The sequence below is a fragment of the Triticum urartu genome, chromosome 3A, assembly GCF_056163025.1.
Source record: "Triticum urartu cultivar PI428250 chromosome 3A, HENAU_Tu73, whole genome shotgun sequence".
Taxonomy (NCBI): Eukaryota; Viridiplantae; Streptophyta; class Magnoliopsida; order Poales; family Poaceae; genus Triticum; species Triticum urartu.
In genome coordinates, this window is record NC_141875.1 from 321,220,790 (window position 1) to 321,243,513 (window position 22,724).

The 22,724-nt window shown below is 46.1% G+C and overlaps 1 non-coding gene across 1 annotated transcript in view; it reads right to left on the bottom strand.

The window, feature by feature from the left end:
• Window positions 1–212: 212 nt before the first annotated feature.
• LOC125543820 (protein REPRESSOR OF VERNALIZATION 1) overlaps window positions 213–22,724 on the bottom strand; it is a 38,346-nt gene continuing 15,834 nt past the window's right edge. Inside the window, exons 7-8 of the transcript XR_015618849.1 lie at window positions 12,903–12,989; window positions 213–586 (exon numbers count right to left, since the gene is read on the bottom strand). This is a non-coding gene — a transcript (protein REPRESSOR OF VERNALIZATION 1). The remainder of the gene's footprint in view (window positions 587–12,902; window positions 12,990–22,724) is intronic.

A 22,724-nucleotide genomic window follows, 5' to 3' on the forward strand; every position in this document is an offset into this window, starting at 1 on the left:
CAGGATCCCTCGCACCTTCGACTCCTCCACCACCACCTAAGCTGGATTAGCTAGTCATTTATTTCTAGGGGTTTGTTGTGTTGTGCCCCTAGCCAGAGTTGTTTTGCTTTTTATGGCACTTGCTTCTTTTTCACTTGTTTTGCTTTTTATGGCACTTGCTTCTTTTCTTTGTCCTTAAACTTACGACGCTGTTAGATACTTGGTGCGGTTGCTTTATAATATAAAGCGGTGAAAACCCTTTTTCGTCATGAATATGCAGTTGGAAGAGTTTGACACATCGAAAGATGCGCACTAGATTTTCTGGAACATCCTAGGCGCCTAACACTGATGTCATCCTACATATCCTTTCTTTTTTGTGAATGGTCATTCTACATATCACGATCCATGATTAGTTGCAGGCGCAGGGAGGGTTCATCCCGCTTCGCATGTTAGACTATGGTCTGCCTCTCCATGTAAGCCTCCGTGCTCTCATTGCGAGCATCAGTAGCAGGCTTCTTGTCTGGCTGATCGCCTGATCTCGCTAGCCATTTCTTAAGATGTCATCTCTGGACGCAAATGATGTGTATCCGCAGGAAATACATTCGACCTGAAATATTGGGCAAAGTCCGTGAGACAGCTACAGCAGAAATGTGACAGTTTCAAGTTTTATCAAACCCCTAAGCCTAAAAGCTGCTGCACTTTTTAAAATGCTGTGAACTAAACCATCTGCAGGTCGGCTCTAAACTTTAGAATGTTCAAAGAAATCTTTCAAGTAAATATAATAAAAAAAGTTATTACTAAAGATATTTTACTGAATCCCAATAGGTTAACCAAATCACTAGCCAGCCCATACACTTGCATGGGCTTTCAAAGAGAGAAAGGTTCTGAAAAAAATGTAGTGTTACAAGGAAAACTTGTATGAATTAGATATATAGAAAATACTTGCAAATACGCTTTTTGATGACTATAACCAAAACATGTACCAGATTGCCTTGGTTGGCTAGAAAGCACCTAGAAAGCAATTAGATTCTTTTGATTAATGACTGATTAAGGTATCGCTGGGTAGCTCAATGGTGGGCATACATGTTTGTTACATCTAGTACCTGAGTTCTAATTTCATCATCCACTTTAAGAATATGTTTCCTTTCCTGTTGGTCTATGTCTAATTACTGATTAGAAGGTTTACATGTAAGTGCACTCTTCCAATTCTGTTAGATACTTGCGACTATATGTATTACAATTACGTGATAGCATGATGACCTGATAGTTGTAAGAATGGTTGCAGCAAAAACTTCAGGCTTTATCATATTGCTATCTGGGGTTAGTTCGGAGACCATATACCAATTGTTATTGCTTAACTGGAATGCATTCTGTCCAGCATAAAATTTACAGAAAAACTTAAATTAAATCTGCACACATGTATCTTATCTGCAGCCATTTTTTGTGAAAATTTGTCCCACACATATTGATAGACTTAATTGAAATTGATGCACACTGTTCAACATAACATGTATCTCTATATAAGACCTAATACATCCACAATCCTTCATATGAGATCCAAAACACACATAATGCGGATAGATAACTTTCTAGATAGATCTTTTTTGATTAACACGCAAATTTGTAACTATTTTCTCATATAAGATATATAAGATAGTAGCTTTCCGAGAGACCCAATTGTTAGATGGACAACACTAGTTAGCAGCACCACACGGTGGTGTTCCATGCGGTGGTTTCCTCGCACTCTCTTACATGCAACTATGACACATAAGCATGACATCAGCAAAAGATTCTTTAAAATCCAAATTTTAAAAAAGTTCTATCTAACAAAACCGTTAACCCAAATTTGTAACTATTTTCTCATATAAGATACTCCCTCTGTTCACTTTTGTAAGGCCTTAAAGACATTTCAGACAATGTGCAAAATAGCCTATTTTCAGTTGTCTAAAATGACTTATAAAAGTAAACGGAGGGAGTATATAAGATAGTAGCTTTACAAGAGACCCAATTGTTAAATGGACAACACTAGTTAGCAGCACCACACGGTGGTCTTCCCATGCGGTGGTTTCCTCCCACTCTCTTACATGCAACTACGAGGCCCACGTCCCCCCGTCGCTCCCATGCGGGCGACACGGGCGGATCGTGAACCCCTAGCGCCGCCGCCACCAAAAAATCAATCCTCCTCTCCGCCGCTGCCGGAGGAAGCTGCAGGGCGAAGCCGCTGCGGCCGACGGCGGCGGCGGGGACCTTGCTCGCGTCGTGGGGATGTCCTCAGGCACGACGGAGTCTCCCTTGGCGGTGGCGGTGGCGGCGGCGGCGATGTTTTGGGCGGCTGCTCGGTTCCGGCAGGTCAGGCCGGTGGCCAGCCTCCTCGTCTGCGCGCCGTATTGCTACCGCTCGAGCGCGGCGCTGGAGTGCGGGGCGGGCCGGCACGGCGTGATGGCAGGCCGGCCGTTGCCGTTTTCATCAGATCTAGCGCCTGGAGCTGCGGGCTGTGGACAGCGTGGGTCGTTGTCCTCCGCCGTGACGTCGATGGCGTCGGCTTGGTGGAGGCAGCGGTGTGGTGGCGGCCTTATGCTCTTATCGCATCACGGCAACGTTCTGCTTGATCAGTCCTCCTCGATCTAGCCGTCGACGTGTTCCGGAACTACTGCCGGAGATCTTGCCCAAGGATACCTGGATCGGATAGTATCCGGTCGTTTGCGTCCATATCAGCCTATGTGGCTCCAGGAGGGCGTGGCGCGAAGCTCTGCTATTTGTTTACACCATGGGACATGTCGGCATCTCGATTTCCATGGCACAGAAAACGGCGGAGAAAGTCTTGATGGCTGAGATTGGAGGATCAGTAAGGCGGAGGGGTCCTTGACAGCGATGGAGTAAGCCAGGTGTTTGATAACTTTCAGTACCAGCAGTGTCAAGTGGGGGCGACAACACTGGAGGATTTCATTTTTTGGTGGTGCTCCTCGGGTGCCGACTCATGACTTTCAGGGTGAAAACCTAAGGTCTGGCCTTCAATGGTTGTGCCTGGCAATTGCCTTGTTGAAGGTATTGCTTTGAGAGCTCGGTCTTTCTTCAAGGTGAAAACCTATGATCTTGGATCGGGCGACGATGGCACGTGTGTACTGTTTCCTTCTTGAAGGCGTGTCGCTTTTGGAGACCTTTTATGTTTGGGCCAATTCCAGTTCTGCCCCTAACTCGAACCCACTACTCAGTTTTGCCCCTAATTTTCAGGTATGCTCAGTTTTGCCCCTCCGCCGTTAGTGTCACTTATAGAAATGCCCTTTTGCGCCGTTACCGTCCGGTCAAAGTACTTTGACCATCCAGAAAAAAATAGCAAAAAAAATCAAAAAAATATGAAATTTGGTGGGATCAAAGATAGTCATGTCCGCAAGGCGCGTGCACATTTTTGTGTTGGTTGGACACTCCGGGAGCTCGTGGCAAAGGAAAACAAAAATAATTTATGCCTATGAACAGTAAATTCGAAAAAAATAGCAAAAAAGTTCAAAAAAATTTGAATTTATTTGGCGTCAAAGAGGCTTGAGTGCACAAAGTGCTTGCAAGTTTTGGTGATCAAATGACGTACGGGGCGCTCTAGAGAAAAAAAAACAAAATAGTGCATTTTTTCAAAGTTTTTTTGAGCTAAAATTTGTTTTTTTTCTCCACGAGCTCCTACAATGTCCAAACACAACAAAAACGTGCACACATCTTGCGCACCTGAATATCTTGAGTCCCACGAAATTTCATATTTTTTTGATTTTTTTTCTATTTTTTTTTGAATTTACTGCTCGCATGCGTACAAAATTTATGTTTTCCTTTGACACGAGCTCCCGGAGTGTCCGAACGGCATGAAAATGTGCACGCGCCTTGCGGACATGACTATCTTCAATCCCACCAAATTTCATATTTTTTTGATTTTTTTTGCTATTTTTTCAGGACGGTCAAAGACCTTTGACCGGACGGTAACGGCAGAGAAGGACATTTCTATAAGTGAAACTAACGGCGGAGGGGCAAAACTGAGCATACCTAAAAATTAGGGGCAAAACTGAGTAGTGGGTTCGAGTTAAGGGCATAGATGTAAATGTCCCTTTATGTTTTTCAGGTGTCGTCTTTGGTGGTGGTTTGTGTGCTGCTGCTGAGAGGAGTTGATCACTGTGGCGAGGTCTTTTTCTCATTTCTTTTTTGTTTTCTTTTCGGGTTGTGTGCATCCTGGATGTCTTCAAGACTTCTTGTTGGTGCAGAGGCTGGGTGTAATTGGTATCTTCGCGATATTAATATATTCCCCTTTTCAAAAAAATAACACATAAGCATGACATCAGCAAAAGATTCTTTAAAATCCACATTTTTAAAAAGTTTTATCTAACAAAACCGTTAACCCGGTTGATGATCCGCTTTCATCATTAGCTTCCACGCGGCGAGCTCTTCAAAATGGATCCCATGTCGGCATATTTCTGTAACTTTTTTTTCGTCTATACTTGTCAGATTACTATCACTTACTTGCATATTATTACCTACTTAGTTGTCAGATTGAATTAGCTTTGTTGCCAGATTGTTGAACGCAGAAAAGATATCGACTAAAAGGTGCAGTACAAGGGTCCGGCGGCGCAGATCTACCGCCGGGAGGTTGCGCAGTGAGGAGCTGCAGCTAGGGCGGCACGGTGGAGCGACTTTGCTGTGAGGATGCAGGAGTGCGCCGGAGGCCGCTCGATCTTCTCCGTTCTCCAGCGGGCGCGTGGGGGCTTGGTCATGGCTGGGAACCGAGGTGGTTCGTGGCCTCGGGTGGCATTTCTCTAGTCCATGTTGGCATGGTGCTCGACAAGTGATGAGGACATCAATACTATTGTTACACCCACAGCCCCTGCTGCTATACATACTGGACCAATTACTAGAGCTCGCGCACGCCAATTGAATTATCAGGTACTTGCGTTTCTTGGTAACGATTCTAATGCTTATGAGAATATGATGCTGCCTAAATTGGATACATTTGTTTTGCTTACAAATAAAGGGCCTGGCTTGGACAAGAAAGATGAACCTTGGAGCAAGTTCAAGCATGGAGATGATGGCATGCGAAGGGGATCAAGAACGGAGTTAGAAGTGATGATTTCAAGACTTTGAAGCCACCATAAGGAGTACATGAAGCCTTGGACGAAATATACAAGATGCCACTTCATAAATTTCGTCCAGAGACTATTCTAGGTGCTGCGTCACCTTATTATTGGGCCAGGCCCATGTATTTTCGAAATACTTAAGTATAGGCTGTTTTTAGAGTCCGTATGTGTGGGGAAACAAGAGTTAGGGTTGGTTTCGGACCCCTCCTCCAAGGACCACGAAATTCTGCCCTCTCTTCTCCATATATACAGCCCTTAGGGCATCGTTTAGACTTTGGGTTTTGTTTAGACTAAAAGTTCACCATAGCTGCAACTTCGCGTACTTCGTTTGTGTTCAACGACCAGACCAAGACGTCACAGAACCCCACCTTCATTAATAAAGCTTTCCTCTTTTATTCGCAATATCCAGATTGCAATCTCAGTTTCTTGCTTGTTCTTCGTTTGCTCGCAGGAAATAGACTCTCGTGGTCAGGTTGATCGTGCTCCGGTGTGGTCAATAACCCTCGGAAGTTGGTTTAGCGATTGCTAAGGCGCGACGTCTTCGCACGTTCGTAGCCGGATCGTCAAAGTCGACTCCCACAGAAAACGATATCTATCTCATCGAAACATCGGGACACCTTCGCCTCTATCAACTGGTATCAGATTTCCAGGTTGCTCGGTGAGATTTTACAGTTTTTCATAGTTTAGATCGAGTCTGTTTTTCATACCTACAGTCCAGAAAAAGCCAAAAAAATTAGGGTTAGGTTGAAGTGGCGCCAAGCTTCTGGCATTCTCTATGACAAGAGAGTGCCACAAAAGCTAAAAGGCAAGTTCTACAGGACGGCGGTTCGACCCGCAATGTTGTATGGCGGGAAGTGTTGGCCGACTAAAAGGCGACATGTTCAACAGTTAGGTGTGACGGAGATGCGTATGTTGAGATGGATGTGTGGCCACACGAGGAAGGATCGAGTACGGAATGATGATATACGAGATAGAGTTGGGGTAGCACCAATTGAGGAGAAGCTTGTCCAACATCGTCTGAGATGGTTTGGGCATATTCAGCGCAGGCCTGCAGAAGCTCCAGTACATAGCGGACGGCTAAAGCGTGCGGAGAATGTCAAGAGAGGGCGGGGTAGACCGAATTTGACATGGGAGGAGTCCGTTAAGAGAGACCTGAAGGATTGGAGTATCACCAAAGAGCTAGCTATGGACAGGGGTGCGTGGAAGCTTGGTATCCATGTGCCAGAGCCATGAGTTGGTTGCGAGATCTTATGGATTTCACCTCTAGCCTACCCCAACTTGTTTGGGACTAAAGGCTTTGTTGTTGTTGTTGTTTTGTTGTTGTCATCATATCCGAACCAATCTGAACCTTTGCATAATCTTTTTAGGGTTTTGCATTGTTCAATTTGCGGTTGCATCGTCGTGTCTAGTTGCTGATCTTAGCGTCTAGTTTCCTTTAGAGTTTCGAGTTCTGTTCACAAGTTGTCACACCGCCGCCGCACCATCGTCATCGTTCCTACCACATACCACCACCACCAACATATTCCTTACCGCTGCCATATACATCCGCCTGTCCACCACCAATCCGAGTCAACATATACATCCGCCTGTCCACCACCAATCCGAGTCCACATATACATCCGCCTGTCCACCACCAATCCGAGTCCACATATACATCCGCCTGTCCACCACCAATCCGAGTCCACATATATATCTACCTGTCCACCACCAATCCGAGTTGTTTTCATATTAGGTTTGTTTTCAGGATCCATCTAGTTTTCATTTTGTGTTTCCTTGACTGAGTAGGTCTCGAAAAAAAAGTCTGGAGACCCCCGGGCAGTTTTTAGGCCAAAATTTCGGCGAGCAAAAATATTTTTTCCCTATCCTATTTTTAGGCTTTTCTGAGTCTTTTGAGCCACGTGCCATCAGTGATTTTTTGTCGCACTTTTTCGTCGTCGCTATCCTGATTTCCGAAAAAAAAAAATTCATGCCCATCCTGTCAGTTTGACGAGGGAAGAGTTTTGAGACACTCGCCATTATAGTGTTTTTTTGCAAAAAAAAGAGCGCAAAAAAAAAGGAGCGCCAAAAAAACAGCGTGAAAAAAAAGTTCCAGAGTGTGCTTTTCCCTTGTTTACGTGCAGCGCCGTGATTTTGTTAGTGTTCTAGGCTCGCGTCTCTAGCACGATCTAGCCTAGGACCAGCACAGTACCGTCGTTGAGCGTTTATTCAACTTTGCATCTCTGAATTGATTATTACTGACTCTTTTTGCTACCATATTATAAGCCTTCCCAGCTCCACATACATCTACGTCATGCGTTTGATTTTCCCTGGTAATCGCTCTATCCAAGCTTTGAGAGTTTTGACTATGACGGGTGCCGATCACCGCCTGCTGCTGGGTAAGAACTGGTAAGAATTTGAGATTTGTTTGACGGATTTGTGACACCCACCACCACCTCTTGTTAGTAGTCTGTAGGATCATATTCTTGTGTGTTTCTATTGCTGCTAACCATGGCAGGATCACAAGCCGACGAGACTGACTGGGAGAACATGACGAATAAGGAGTTGCATGATAAATTTCAGCAAATGATGAGTGGACAGGGGCAAGATGTGCTAAACAGATTTGAAGAGGCCATGAAGAAGATAGATGGCATGAACAAGACGTTCGAAACAAAGCTGAATAACAAGTTTAATGAATTGCCCCTAACGCACCTCTTCAACTATTGTTTCAGATTGTTTCAGATTGTGATACTAAATTTCTTAGCCACTTTTGAAGATGTTTATGGGCTAAGTTGGGGACTAAACTGCTTTTTAGTACTACTTGTCACCCCCAAACTGATGGACAAACTGAAGTAGTCAATAGAACATTGTGTACTATGCTTAGGGCTGTTTTGAAGAATAATAAGAAATTGTAGGAAGAATGCTTGCCTCATATTGAATTTGCTTATAATCGTTCATTGCATTTTACTACTAAGATGTGCCCTTTTGAAGTTGTGTATGGTTTCCTACCTCGTGCACCTATTGATTTGTTGCCTCTTCCATCTTCGAAGAAGGTTAATTTTGATGCTAAAGAACGTGCTGAATTGATTTTAAAAATGCATGAGTTAACTAAGGAAAACATTGAGCATATGAATGCTAAATATAAACTTGCAGGAGATCTTGTTTGCACCTGAAGATCTTGTTTGGTTACATTTGCGCAAGGATAGATTTCCTAATTTGCGCAAATCAAAGTTAATGCCACGTGCTGATGGTCCTTTTAAGATGTTAGAGAAAATAAATGATAATGCATATAAACTTGAGCTGCCTGCGGATTTTGGGGTTAGTCCCACTTTTAACATTGTAGATTTGAAGTCTTATTTAGGTGAGGAAGATGAGCTTTCGTCGAGGACGACTTCATTTCAAGAAGGGGAGGATGATGAGGATATCAATACCATTGTTACACCCACAGCCCCTGCTGCTATACATACTGGACCAATTACTAGAGCTCACGCACGCCAATTGAATTATCAGGTACTAGCGTTTCTTGGTAACGATTCTAATGCTCGTGAGAATATGATGCTGCCTAAATTGGATACATTTGTTTTGCTTACAAATGAAGGGCCTAGCTTGGACAAGAAAGATGAATCTTGAAGCAAGTTCAAGCATGGAGATGATGGCATGAGTAAGGGGATCAAGAACGGAGTTACAAGTGATGATTTCAGGACTTTAAAGCCACCATAAGGAGTGCATGAAGTCTTGAACGAAATATACAAGATGCCACTTCATAAATTTCGTCCAGAAGCTATTCTAGGTGCTGTGTCACCTTATTATTGGCCCAGGCCTATATATTTTCGAAATACTTAAGTATAGGCTGTTTTTAGAGTCCGTATGTGTGGGGAAACAAGAGTTAGGGTTAGTTTTGGACCCCTCCTCCAAGGGCCACGAAATTCCCCCCTTTCTCCTCCATATATACAGCCCTTAGGGCATCGTTTAGACTAAAAGTTCGCCATAGCTGCAACTTCACGTACTTCGTTTGTGTCCAACGACCAGACCAAGACGTCACAGAACCCCACCTTCATTAATAAAGCTTTCCTCTTTTATTCGCAATATCCAGATTGCAATCTCAGTTTCTTGCTTGTTCTTCGTTTGCTCGCAGGAAATAGACCCTCGTGGTCAGGTTGATCGTGCTCCGGCGTGGTCAATAACCCTCGGAAGTTGGTTTAGCGATTGCTAAGGCGCGACGTCTTCGCACGTTCGTAGTCGGATCATCAAAGTCGACTCTCACAGAAAACGATATCTATCTCATCGAAACATCGGGACACCTTCGTCTCTATCAACAAGGATTGGTATTCATGTTGCGTCCGATGATCCAGCTTTCGATCGGCGGTTGGCAGATCCAGCAGCTGGTGCTGGTCGGTGGCCTTCGCAAGGTGCGGTTGGCTACTTCGACGATGGGTTTCTTTGACTGCGAGCTGGCTCTGGTGGTGCTAGGTGGGCGCCGCCATGAGATGTGCGGATGAGGTGGTGTTGGGTGCTTGGGTGAAAACCCTGTCTCGGTCATGGCCGTGACTAGCGATGGGGGCGGTCGTGGCCATCGCTTACATTCTTGTAGGCATCGATGTTTTGCTGCCATACCCCTCCCGTGTGGATCGATGCAGCTCCTGGGACAACCGTTGATCTTGTTTGATCGGGACGAGGATGGCACCTTGGTGTTGTATTCCCCCATGGGGGCTTCGTCTTTGGAGTTGTGTACTGGCATGCGGGACCAGTGGAAGACGGCAGTCTTGGTGTCGAGGCTTCTGTGGCAACGATGATGAGGGAGCAATGTTGGAGACATGGCTATGGTTGAGGTAGTCGGCTCTTTGCCAGTGTGTTCGCACGATTGCCTCGGCCGGTTTGTTGTTGCGAAGTCGAAGCTGTGGTGGCGGATCCTGATGGCTATGGTTGAGGTAACGGGCAGCAGGTGGTTCGTTTGATGATCTTCTACAGTGCCAGTCATGCCTAGTTCTTTGTGGTCTCCTTCAGAGTCGGAGTTGTGTTGTCTGGTCGCAGGTGGCCGAGTTCTGGCGCGGATCTTCATGCATCTTCACACAGCTTCTACAATGTGGGTTGGGTCGACGATCACCTAAGGTGAAGTTGGAGTCTTTTGCTCAGGGTTTATGGATGGCGATGACGCTTCTAGGGGAGGGATGATGACGATGACGCCTACATGCTGTCTCGACGAGGCCCCGTTGGAGTGGTGTGCGTGGGGTATCTTATGCGTGTCGCTCAGCGGTGGTGATGGTTTTTACCCGGTTCTCCATAATTAACTCGGCAATCTAGTTTTCACTCGGTTTTCCCCAATTAACCGAACAATTCTTTTCTTCCTAGTGAATGTTGCCATTTCGAAAGAAAAAAAGAACATGCCCAGAGCTTCCGACCCCGCTAGTGTGTAGTGACTTTGGGCCCATGGCCAATGTATCTTCCCTGCCCACTTACCCCTTCATGGGTGGACCTATATATACCTTTCCCCCTCCTCCAATCTTGGGCTAGCAAAGTAGAACTAGACATTAGAGCCTTGTGGGATTCCTCCATTGTGGAGATAACTCCTCTCATGGAGAAGAAGGCCTTCTCTTGAGGGGAAGACTCCATAGGAGTATCAAGACCTCCGCTTGAGGAGAAGTCCGTTGAAACGTCAAGTTCTCTTTGTCCTCGGACTTGGGGAAGCACCCTAGCTTTGTTCCATCTCTCTCTAGTGGATGTATTTATCCTAATGTATCTTGTGTTGCAACATGTGTGTTGATTTGTGCTTCTTTCCCTTGTGATTCCTCTCGTTTTCCCTCGTGTTCTTCACGTCCTTCCTCAAATCTACCTCCAATTCATGAAGATCGAGCCACCCTAAGGTCTGCCCTACATCATTTGGTATCATGAGCAAGGTTGCCACGATTTGGAGCACCCCCCCCCCCCCCCCACACACACACACACTATTCTAGCCTATTTTTTGTTTCGTTCTTGCCTAATTAGAAAAATCCCCACCCAAAACTAGCCATACCCAATTTCTTGTGATTTGCTTGGTTTTGATCCATGGATCTCTTGCAAAACTTGTTGATCGGCCTTCCATTGCATTCCTATGGCCCATTTTTTTCCTTTACCCTATCAATTTTGAACTGGAAATCGAGTTTTCCCGCCCCCGTGTTTCGATCTGGAATTTTCAGGTCAAACCCACACCTTCTCTGCGAAGACCGGAACTTTCGAACAATCTGGAACTTCCACCCCCTACCTCAGAACTTTTGGAATTTCCAGAGAGCACGCTAGAAATTTCAGCATCTTCACCGTTTTGGCCATAACTTTCACTACGGACTCCTATTTGAGTGTTCTTGGTCTTGTTTGGCCGAGAAAAATTTGGAGGAACTTCATCGACACCGTACACCTCCACCAACCATCGTGATCGAGTCATCGCTTCATCACTCATGCATCAACGGAGTGACCATTTCGAACCATCTACATCAATAACCACCAAGTACATCATCACCAACAACCAGTTCATCCTTTGACACCTTCAACCGGAAGCAAAGCTGGTCATCCCCGACTTCATGAAAGGTTAAAGCCCCGTTCAGAAGCTCTCTGGCTTAACCAGGTTCACACGGGAGCTGCGAAGCGTTCGGCAGCAGCACTGCACCGTCGGCATGGGCCAGAGAGGAGAGGCGCAGGCTGGTCTGACTATGGGGTCGCGCGGTCGCTGGTTCGCTCGAGAGGGCTTCTTCAGATCGAAATTGTACCCAGGCCACTTCGGAATGGCATTCTCCTGTAAATTCAACCAACTCCGGCTTCATCATTTGGAGAAGCTACGCTTCCACGGCTCCACGAAATTGCACGCAAGGAGGGATGGCTTCGCGAAGCGGACTTCTTGGAGCTGCGGCATTCAGGCCGGCTCCGCGCGCGGAGCCGGTGAAGTTGGGAGCCGGCAAGCTTCTGAATGGGGCCTAAGTGTGACGAAGGTATCCATTTCGTCACAAACTTTGCCTTCCCTTGACATTACCTTTGTGAGCAATACCCTTTGCAATATCCTTTGCAACAATTGAGCTTTAGGGAAGTCTCTAATTCCTAAATATAAGGGAACAAAATTCTATGTTTGCAACAAAGAACATGAAACAATTCAATTAGCAACGACTATAACAACAAACAGGTGGGTGCAACTCAGCACATGCAAATGGAGATTTGAAAGCCCAGAGTTGCATCAATCAAGCAAGCATTCAAAAGGAGGATAGACTCCTGATAGCTAGGAATCATAACTTCAAGCCTCAACTGCAGTGGTTGTGGCATGAGTTGCGCATCAATTTGTCTATTCAGTGAAAATATGTTACACATGTATGAATCTTGGGGATTCTTTTGAAGTGCATAACAGCTCATTATCTCTACTACTTAAAAAGAACGTAAGGTTCCCATTTCACCTTTCTTCCCACCACCCCTTCGTCCAACCTTCCATGTACATGATAATCAATCACCTTAATTTACTTACCTTCTGAACCAATTCCACTTTAATTTACTTACCAAACTTCTAATCAAAATATAAGGTAATTCACGGGCAGAATTTGATGAACATTTATTTACACAATCGCATAATTATTGACAGGTAAATCACAAGCTAACGTACTAGAATATTTATATCCCAATTGCAACGCACGGGCATTGTTCTAGTGAATTTTTAAAACCCTTTGAACCCACCTTACAACAAGAACATTAATCATCCCTAAAAGCAAATAGTATTTGATTTAAATTAAAACGACCAGATGGCACAAGTAATGTGGAAAGCACCACAGCATACAACCATGAATAAAAATAAAGTAAGCGCTTCATAAACGCGGAAAAAGAACATGGAAATACCTGATAGCGATCTCCACAGCTGGCATGAATGATATCAAGTATGCCTACTTTCTTTTCTGTGCATCTTCTACACCGGGCCTCAGTCATCTAGTTAAAACGAACAGAAACACAAATTAAACTTTGGCTGAAAACTCGGTTACTGTACTGGATATTCTTCATTATCTGACTGTGACGCCCGGGTAATTAAGCTACAGTGATCCTCTGCTAGTGATGCCACGTCACCTCGATTATAGTTGCTAATCTCAAGTTAGTTCGAAAACGATTCAAATTCAAATTCAAAATCAGTCAAACAATAAAAGTTTTCAATTATTAAAACTAAAATGTTCGGAGTGAGCCAAATATTGCCTAGGTAATTATAGTGGAGAAGCCACATTTCTATAAAATAATTAAAAGCACTAAACAAAATAAAATAGTGGCTTAAACAAATAATTAAATGCATTTTTAAATATTAAAACATTAAACTATTTTATTAGGTATGAGAAATTAATGTGGCAGTAGAGTATTTATAAATACTAATTTAGGGGCTAGTGGTATATTTAGTAAAACTAAAAATAAAGTAAAACTAAAATAGGAAAGAACCCCCCCCTCCCACTAGGCTCCGGCCCAGCAAGCCACCGGCCCAACTGGGCCATCCCCCAGTCAGGCCGGCCCACCTCGGCCTACACATACCCCCCGTAACCCTAGCCATAACCACCCATCGTCCCACTCTCCCGTCGCCCCCACGCCCCCACTCGTTCCCCCACGTTCCCCCACTCCCCTCGCTACCTCCTCCTCTGCCCGATCTGGATCGGGGCAGACCCCCGATCCCACCGGCCCGACGCCGCCGCCGATTCCCGTCGCCACCGCACTGGCACCCCTCGCCGGACCGCTCCGCCGTCGCCCCTCCTGCTGCCTCGGCCCGTCACTCTCCTCCCCAATTCCCCCCCCCACCGGTCTCCAACGCGCCTCGCCGCTCCCTGGATGTCGACGTCGCCGTCGCCGGAGGCCACCTCGCCGTCCACCTCCTCGACACCTTGTCGGAGCTGCCGTGCCGCTGCACCTCGTCACCGACGCCGTCTTCTCCGTCTCCTCCCCGCGAACCGCTGCCTCAGTCCCTACAATCCCCTGTGAGCTCCTCCTCTCCTCGCACTCCCTCCTCTCACGGTCACCGCGCGCCCGCGCCGCCCGGCACGCCGTTCGCACTCCGCGCTCCTGGCCACGCTCCCACGAGCCCTTGCCACATCCGTCCGCGCCCCTGCGGCACCCCTGAACGCCCGCCCGCACTTGTTGCCGCCCCGGGACGCGGCCTCCTCTCCGCCCGCCCGCCTTGGCCGCCTCTTGCCACGCCGTGGATGCGCCCAGCCGCGTGTGCTTGGCCCGGCGACCGCGACCCCCTACCACCGGCATCCCCCTGCTCCGGCGCCCGGCATCAGACGCCCGCGCCAACACCCTGGGGGCTCCATCGCCCGTTCGGGCTGTGCCCTGCATCCGGCGCCCGATAAGCCCCTGTGGGCCAATGACAAGTGGGCCTAGCCCCAGAACGGTTTAAAAAAATAATGAAATTAATTAATTAATTAATTAATTAACTTAATTAATTCTTATTAAATTAACCAATTAAGATTAATTAACCTAAAGATTAATTAACTTATTTAACTACTGTTAATTAGCTAAATAATTAGTATGACAGTGGGGCCCACCCCCCTAATTAATTGTGATTAGTTTAATTAACCTGTTTAATTAATATGTGTCACTGACCAGTGGGACCCACTGGTCAGGTTGACCAGTCAACTCTGTTGACTGCTGACATCAGCATGACATCATGCTGATGTCATTAATTCATTTTCGAATTAAATTAAATAATTAATTAAATTCCAAAAATTAATAAAATCCTTAAAAAATCATAACTTTTAATCCGTAACTCGGATTAAATTATTTTCAACATGAAAGTTGCTCAGAATGACGAGACGAACCCGGATACGCAGCCCGTTCGTTCGCCACGCACCCCTAACATATCAAACTCGCAACTTTTCCCCTCCGGCTCCTCTGCCCGAAAACGCGAAACGCCGGGGATACTTTCCCGGATGTGTCCTCCCTTCACCGGTATCATCACATACCGTGTTAGGGCATCTCTAGCACCACTACTTGTCATGTCATGCATCGCTATGCATCTGCTTGCTTAAATATTTATTGTTTCTCCCCCCCCCCTTCTCTCGATAGACACCGAGACCGACGCTGCCGGTGACCCCCCAGTTCGACTACGGTGTTGACGACCCCTCCTTCTTGTCTGAGCAACCAGGCAAGCCCCCCCTTTGATCATCAGATATCGCCTACTCTTCTCTATACTGCTTGCATTAGAGTAGTATAGCATGTTACTGCTTTCAGTTAATCCTATACTGCTGCATAGCCTATCCTTGCTACTACTGTTGTTACCTTACCTGCTATCCTACTGCTTAGTATAAGATGCTAGTGTTCCATCAGTGGCCCTACACTCTTGTCCGTCTGCCATGCTATACTACTGGGCCGTGATCGCTCGGGGGTGATCACGGGCTTATACTATATACTATACACTGTTACATTACCTGTGATACTGTTCGGAGATGGGGGCTGAAGAGGCAAGTGGCTCCATCCCGGTAGAGGTGGGCCTGGGTTCCCGACGGCCCCCGACTGTTACTTTGTGGCGGAGCGACAGGGCAGGTTCAGACCACCTAGGAGAGAGGTGGGCCTGGCCCTGGTCGGCGTTCGCGGATACTTAACACGCTAAACGAGATCTGGATATTTGATCTGAGTCTGGCCATCTGGCTTATACGCACTAACCATCTACGCGGGAGTAGTTATGGGTATCCCGGCGTCGTGGTATCAGCCGAAGCCTTCGTGACGTCAGCGACTGAGCGGCGCGCGCCGGATTGGAACGTAAGCCTGCTCTTGTATTAAGGGAGCTAGTTCTGCTTCCGGCCGCGTTCGCAACGTGCAAGTGTGCTAAGGGCGATGAGCCCAGACCCCTGTGCGCTTAGGTTTAGACCGACGTGCTGACCTCTCTGTTGTGCCTAGGTGGGGCTGCGACGTGTTGATCTTTCGCGGCCGGGCATGACCCCGAAAAGTGTGTCCGGCCAAATGGGATCAAGCGTGTTGGGGTATGTGGTGCACCCCTGCAGGGAAGTTAATCTATTCGAATAGCCGTGATCTTCGGTAACAGGACAACTTGGAGTTATACCTTGACCTTATGACATTAGAACCGGATACTTAATAAAACACACCCTTCCAAGTGCCAGATACAACCGGTGATCGCTCTCTAACTGGGCGACGAGGGGAGGATCATCGGTTAGGATTATGCTATGCGATGCGATGCTACTTGATGGATTTACCTTCTGCTCTCTTCTACATGCTGCAAGATGGAGGTGGCCAGAAGCATACTCTTCGATAGGACTAGCTATCCCCCTCTTATTCCGGCTTTCTGCAATACAGTCCACATATGATACCCTTATTCCATTTGATACCAGTGCATACATATGTAGTGTAGCTCCTTGCTTGCGAGTACTTTGGATGAGTACTCACGGTTGCTTTCTCCTTCTTTTTCCTCTATCCCTTCTACCTGGTTGTCGCAATCAGATGTTGGAGCCTAGGAGCCAGACGCCACCTTCGATGACGACTCCTACTACACCGGAGGTGCCTACTACTGCGTGCTGCCCGCTGATGACGACCAGGAGTAGTTTAGGAGGATCCCAGGCAGGAGGCCTGCGCCTCTTTCGATCTGTATCCCAGTTTGTGCTAGCCTTCTTAAGGCAAACTTGTTTAACTTATGTCTGTACTCAGATATTGTTGCTTCCGCTGACTTGTCTATGATCGAGCTCTTGTATTCGAACCCTCGAGGCCCCTGGCTTGTAATATGATGCTTGTATGACTTATTTTATTTGTAGAGTTGTGTTGTGATATCTTCCCGTGAGTCCCTGATCTTGATCGTACATGTTTGTGTGTATGATTAGTGTACGGTCAAATCGGGGGCGTCACAAGTTGGTATCAGAGCCGACTGCCTGTAGGAATCCCCCTTCTCAACTCCTTGGCCGAAGTCGAGTCTAGACATTGCAAAACTTTTACTAACATGGTTGTGTGTCTTACGGGCACACGTCGCCATTAGGAGGTATTAGGATCTTTTACTCCTCGACCTTTATTCTGGGACTCTGATCTCTCCTCTATTCGGGTTAAAGGAATTTTGCTAAATCTAACATTAGGATCTCGTTATCACCTCCACCCGGAGAGCCCCTTATTACTGATGATCGTCTGCCACGTGAAGACCCTGAAGATACTCTCCGCTGTTAACCCGAGAACTTGTGTTCATCGCGTTTGCAATTCCCCTTCCACCGTGAACCCTTATGGATAACTACTTGCAGTTGTTATTCTTACATTCATCCCAAGTTGGTCTTGTTATTACAAGATACCCTGAAAAGCTCATCATTGTTTCGATAATCCTTTGAGCTTACTGCCTTGCTGTTCTTTGTCACTTGACCCTACGGATAATTCTCGCACTTATCGAGTATCCGCTCATCCCCCAGTTGATTCATGTATGTCACCAATCTTCGATATACCATTCGATCTTCCGAAAATCCTCAGGAGCCTATTGCTCTTGAAATTCTTGCTTGCTTGCATTATGGTTAATCCCATAAGTCTCGTAATCTTAATGGCATCCCTTGTCATTATCATTTTGAGTCTGTTGATTCAATATGAGTGCGAATGTTCACAATCATCAGTCGAGTCCTAGGATTATCTTTCCGGCTCAGACGTCATTTTGAACATGAGCTGGTTCTCGACCAAATTATCTGTCGTCGATTGTGCCTCTGGTATATTCAATTGATCCATCCTTGATCAGAGCGTCTGCTTCTGATCCCTTGTTTTGGACATCATAATTCCTTTGGTATCTAAACCTCGAATTATTCAGATGTTCTATAAAATGATAACCGTGCATTTTTCTTCGTCTGATTGAGTACCGATACTCACATCAGCTCCGTTGTGGATTGCCCGATCCATTGTTGGATTTCATCTGACCTCGTCCTTCATATTCAATAACCTTGTGAGCCTTTCCACGGGTACATAATGCCTTTGGTAAATTGTATCCTCTGCTTTGTCAACCATGCTCTGCTTTCGGACTTGTGTTAATTACTCTTGAAACTTGTGGTATATGTTTCTAAGAAGCTCCTATGGGTTGAACATATGCTTTCTCTAAACCGTGTGAACCCGGAAGTTTTCACGAGTCATACTCTTTTGGTGCTTCGCCAGATAAAATTTCAACACTGCAACTTCATCGAACGCGAGAAGTGAATGAAAGGTTATGCATTGGAGAAGTGGGAGTCGACCTTGAACTTTGTGTTCATGCCCATGGACGCGATGTAGATCCTATCATGGAAGCTTCTTGTAACTATTTCCTTTATATAATATCCTTTGCTATCGGTGAATTGATCCTTTGCAATCATGGTTCCGACCATGTTCTCCTTTAAATACCATTTTCGATGCAAGTGTAAGCACTTGTCTTCTGTGGACCAATACCCCGGTCCAACCTCTACTTTGATCCGTCTTTGGGTATTACCCCCCTGGTATCTCGAGATTATCTTGGAACTGCATAACTTCTTATGAGTTCTTCATCAAGTACTACATTCTCATTGATTACAGTTTTCATGGGCTCTGAGTTATTATACACTCAAAGACACCGATAACTGAACCGAGTCTGCCCTACGGTTCAACAACTCTTGATAATCTTCTTTAAGTCCGAGTTTGAACTCGATCACGTAAATCCTAGCCTGCTCGGCTATACCATTATCGTGCCAATTTTAACTGTGCTACCTGGTCCTTAACCCCGGAGCACAACTTTCGATGATGAGCTAAGATTACGCCGATCTCCCTCGTCATTCCATTTCGCCTTGAACAACAAGCTTGATTTCAAGTTTGTGTCCTACCCATGGTTCCAATAACCTTCCGCTTCATCATTCCTTTGACCTGATGTCATCGCTGATTGATTACATCTTCATGAAATCTCTCGACAAATGTGTCGTGATCATCATCGACCTTATGAGCTCTTCCAGGATATCAATTGAGTTCATGATAAGAAATACTATCCTTGCCCCCGCTGATTTGTGTTATTTTTGACCACTTTATTGCCTTCCGTTCAACACAAACTTGTTCGTGTTTTGTGTTATACCTTGAGTTCCCTGCTATCTAGCATTTGTTCTTCTTTACCTTGGAGTATTACCATCTTTTAATATCAAGGATGTTGTGAGGATTGCTCCTCCTCTTAAGAATTCTTGGTATAGTGATACTTCTCATCATCACCATTCTTTCTTGGTCCTCGCGTTGATTCCAACCGGGGTACCAACAAGTGAACGGTGCTGTTTGGATTCTGCCTTTCTAGTAATCCTATTGCTTTGAATAATGGTCGGCCATTCATTCTTAGACTATTGATTATTGAATCACCCTTCTGACATTGGTCGTGCAGCCCAACCCATATTTCGGGCGCACCTTTCTACCAATGTTTAATTGTGTATGTTTTCCTCAAACATGCTTCATTATATCATTTGATCCGACAAATGATATTTCCTTGTTCACCTAATTGTAGAAATCCATCTTTTGTTAATCTCGATGAATTACCGCTGATTCCATCAGCCACCTCCTCATCCTCTCGTTGGTTTACTGATGAACTCATGTTTCGGAACTCACTTCCATAGTTCATTTCCTAAGAATCTTACAATGGCATCTCGTCAATTTGTGTCGCACCTTCTCTTCTTAGGCATCCTAAGTCTGAGGTATCCTGATTCCTAACATCGATCAGATCTGAATCTCGGTCAGATATGATGGTTGGGACATATTTCCAAGAGTTATAACATTGGTCTTTATATATCGGTAAGGTGATGTCATGCCTATCACACCTGGCCGGAGAACTTGTTATTATAGTTTCTTGTTTAGCAAGTTTAACCATTCTTCCTTGAGGAAATTATAAGACTTATTCTATAAGTTGTTCCTGATGGATCCTTTGTGCATCCAAATTCTGACCCTTACTTGATAACCATGTCAATGCTATCTCGAAGCATGTCTGTGGTACTCCGATTTTCAACAAGAACATTTGAAACCCGATGCTAAATATTTCTTGCTCAATTATCTAGACAACGTTGTATGGATAATGTCATGAAATTCCTCTCCCCTTACATAAAAGGTTTTCTAGTTTCTATCCTGTCATGGATATCATGCTCTACTTGTCCTTGGGAAGGATATAACCTTAAAATATGTGTTTAAACACATTTTCCTTTCCATTGTTCTGCTTAATCTGATAACCATATTTCCTTTCCATTGGTTGGGTTAACGTTTCTTGTGATCTATATGATCTAAGCAGTAATAATTCACTGCTTATGTAAACACCTCGTTGTACCACTCTGTCAGTAAGACCCTGTTGCTACTGATGATGACATTTCAGTAACCACCGATGGACGAGAACTTTGCCTATTGGTCCGCCTCGTTCAACGAGCAGGAAAATGGTTCTCTTCGTCCCTCGCCCTTAGTACCGATGTTGTCGTCGACATAACCAACAGACTACCCTCTGACATGCCTGGCTTACATGATCGTACAAGATGTCACCGGCCTTCATACTTTTAACCATATGGTGGGCCCATAACCCACAGTTACACAGGATCGAAACCTGACTCTCCTGTACACCCTGTTGTCAAAGTTATTCCTCGCGCTTGACTTCTTATGTAATTCACGGGCCACCTGCCAAGTGATCTATTCTGGTATCAGACACAATACTTATTCTCGTTGCTCTAGACCCCTTTCACACTTTGTTTTAGGCAATGAACGATTGCCTATCCTCTTGAAACTTCTTATTGCACCGTCTTACTTGCTCTCGGTGTTTTCTTAAATTGCAATTCGAGAGTTACTTTCCGCCACCATCCCCGATGTTATCAACCAGATAGTCAACCTTTCAGAGGTTCGTTTTTCCAAAGTTACCCCTTGTCCTTCATATGTACAATGAAAACTCAAAAAAAGGGGATGATGACTTCATCGTGAGGACCTGAAGCCGTGGTATGGAGACATCAACGTTATGGATCGACCTCTTCGAGAAGACGAACCAAGACTGAGAAGATTTGTTAGGATTTCGTAACCAGACCTTTCCCCCTTAGTCCCCCTCTTAAATCTCGGGACAAGATTTCTTGTAGTGGAGGAGAATTGTGACGCCCGGGTAATTAAGCTACAGTGATCCTCTGCTAGTGATGCCACGTCACCTCGATTATAGTTGCTAATCTCAAGTTAGTTCAAAAACGATTCAGATTCAAATTCAAAATCAGTCAAACAATAAAAGTTTTCAATTATTAAAACTAAAATGTTCGGAGTGAGCCAAATATTGCCTAGGTAATTATAGTGGAGAAGCCACATTTCTATAAAATAATTAAAAGCACTAAATAAAATAAAATAGTGGCTTAAACAAATAATTAAATGCATTTTTAAATATTAAAACATTAAACTATTTTATTAGGTATGAGAAATTAATGTGGCAGTAGAGTATTTATAAATACTAATTTAGGGGCTAGTGGTATATTTAGTAAAACTAAAAATAAAGTAAAACTAAAATAGGAAAGAACCCCCCCCCCCACTGGGCTCCGGCCCAGCAAGCCACCGGCCCAACTGGGCCATCCCCAGCCAGGCCGGCCCACCTCGGCCTACACATACCCCCCGTAACCCTAGCCATAACCACCCGTCGCCCCCACGCCCCCACTCGCTCCCCCACGTTCCCCCACTCCCCTCGCTACCTCCTCTGCCCGATCTGGATCGGGGCAGACCCCCGATCCCATCGGCCCGACGCCGCCGCCGATTCCCGTCGCCACCGCACTGGCGCCCCTCGCCGGACCGCTCCGCCGTCGCCCCTCCTGCTGCCTCGGCCCGTCGCTCTCCTTCCCAACTTCCCCCCCCCCCCCCCACCGGTCTCCAACGCGCCTCGCCGCTCCCTGGATGTCGACGTCGCCGTCGCCGGAGGCCACCTCGCCGTCCACCTCCTCGACACCTTGTCGGAGCTGCCGTGCCGCTGCACCTCGTCACCGACGCCGTCTTCTCCGTCTCCTCCCCGCAAACCGCTGCCTCAGTCCCTACAATCCCCTGTGAGCTCCTCCTCTCCTCGCACTCCCTCCTCTCACGGTCACCGCGCGCCCGCGCCGCCCGGCACGCCGTTCGCACTCCGCACTCCTGGCCACGCTCCCACGAGCCCTTGCCACATCCGTCCGCACCCCTGTGGCACCCCTGAACGCCCGCCCGCACTTGTTGCCGCCCCGGGACGCGGCCTCCTCTCCGCCCGCCCGCCTTGGCCGCCTCTTGCCACGCCGTGGATGCGCCCAGCCGCGTGTGCTTGGCCCGGCGACCGCGACCCCCTACCACCGACATCCCCCCTGCTCCGGCGCCCGGCATCGGACGCCCGCGCCAACACCCTGGGGGCTCCATCGCCCGTTCGGGCTGTGCCCTGCATCCGGCGCCCGATAAGCCCCTGTGGGCCAATGACAAGTGGGCCTAGCCCCAGAACGGTTTAAAAAAATAATGAAATTAATTAATTAATTAATTAACTAACTTAATTAATTCTTATTAAATTAACCAATTAAGATTAATTAACCTAAAGATTAATTAACTTATTTAACTACTGTTAATTAGCTAAATAATTAGTATGACAGTGGGGCCCACCCCCCTAATTAATTGTGATTAGTTTAATTAACCTGTTTAATTAATATGTGTCACTGACCAGTGGGACCCACTGGTCAGGTTGACCAGTCAACTCTGTTGACTGCTGACATCAGCATGACATCATGCTGATGTCATTAATTCATTTTC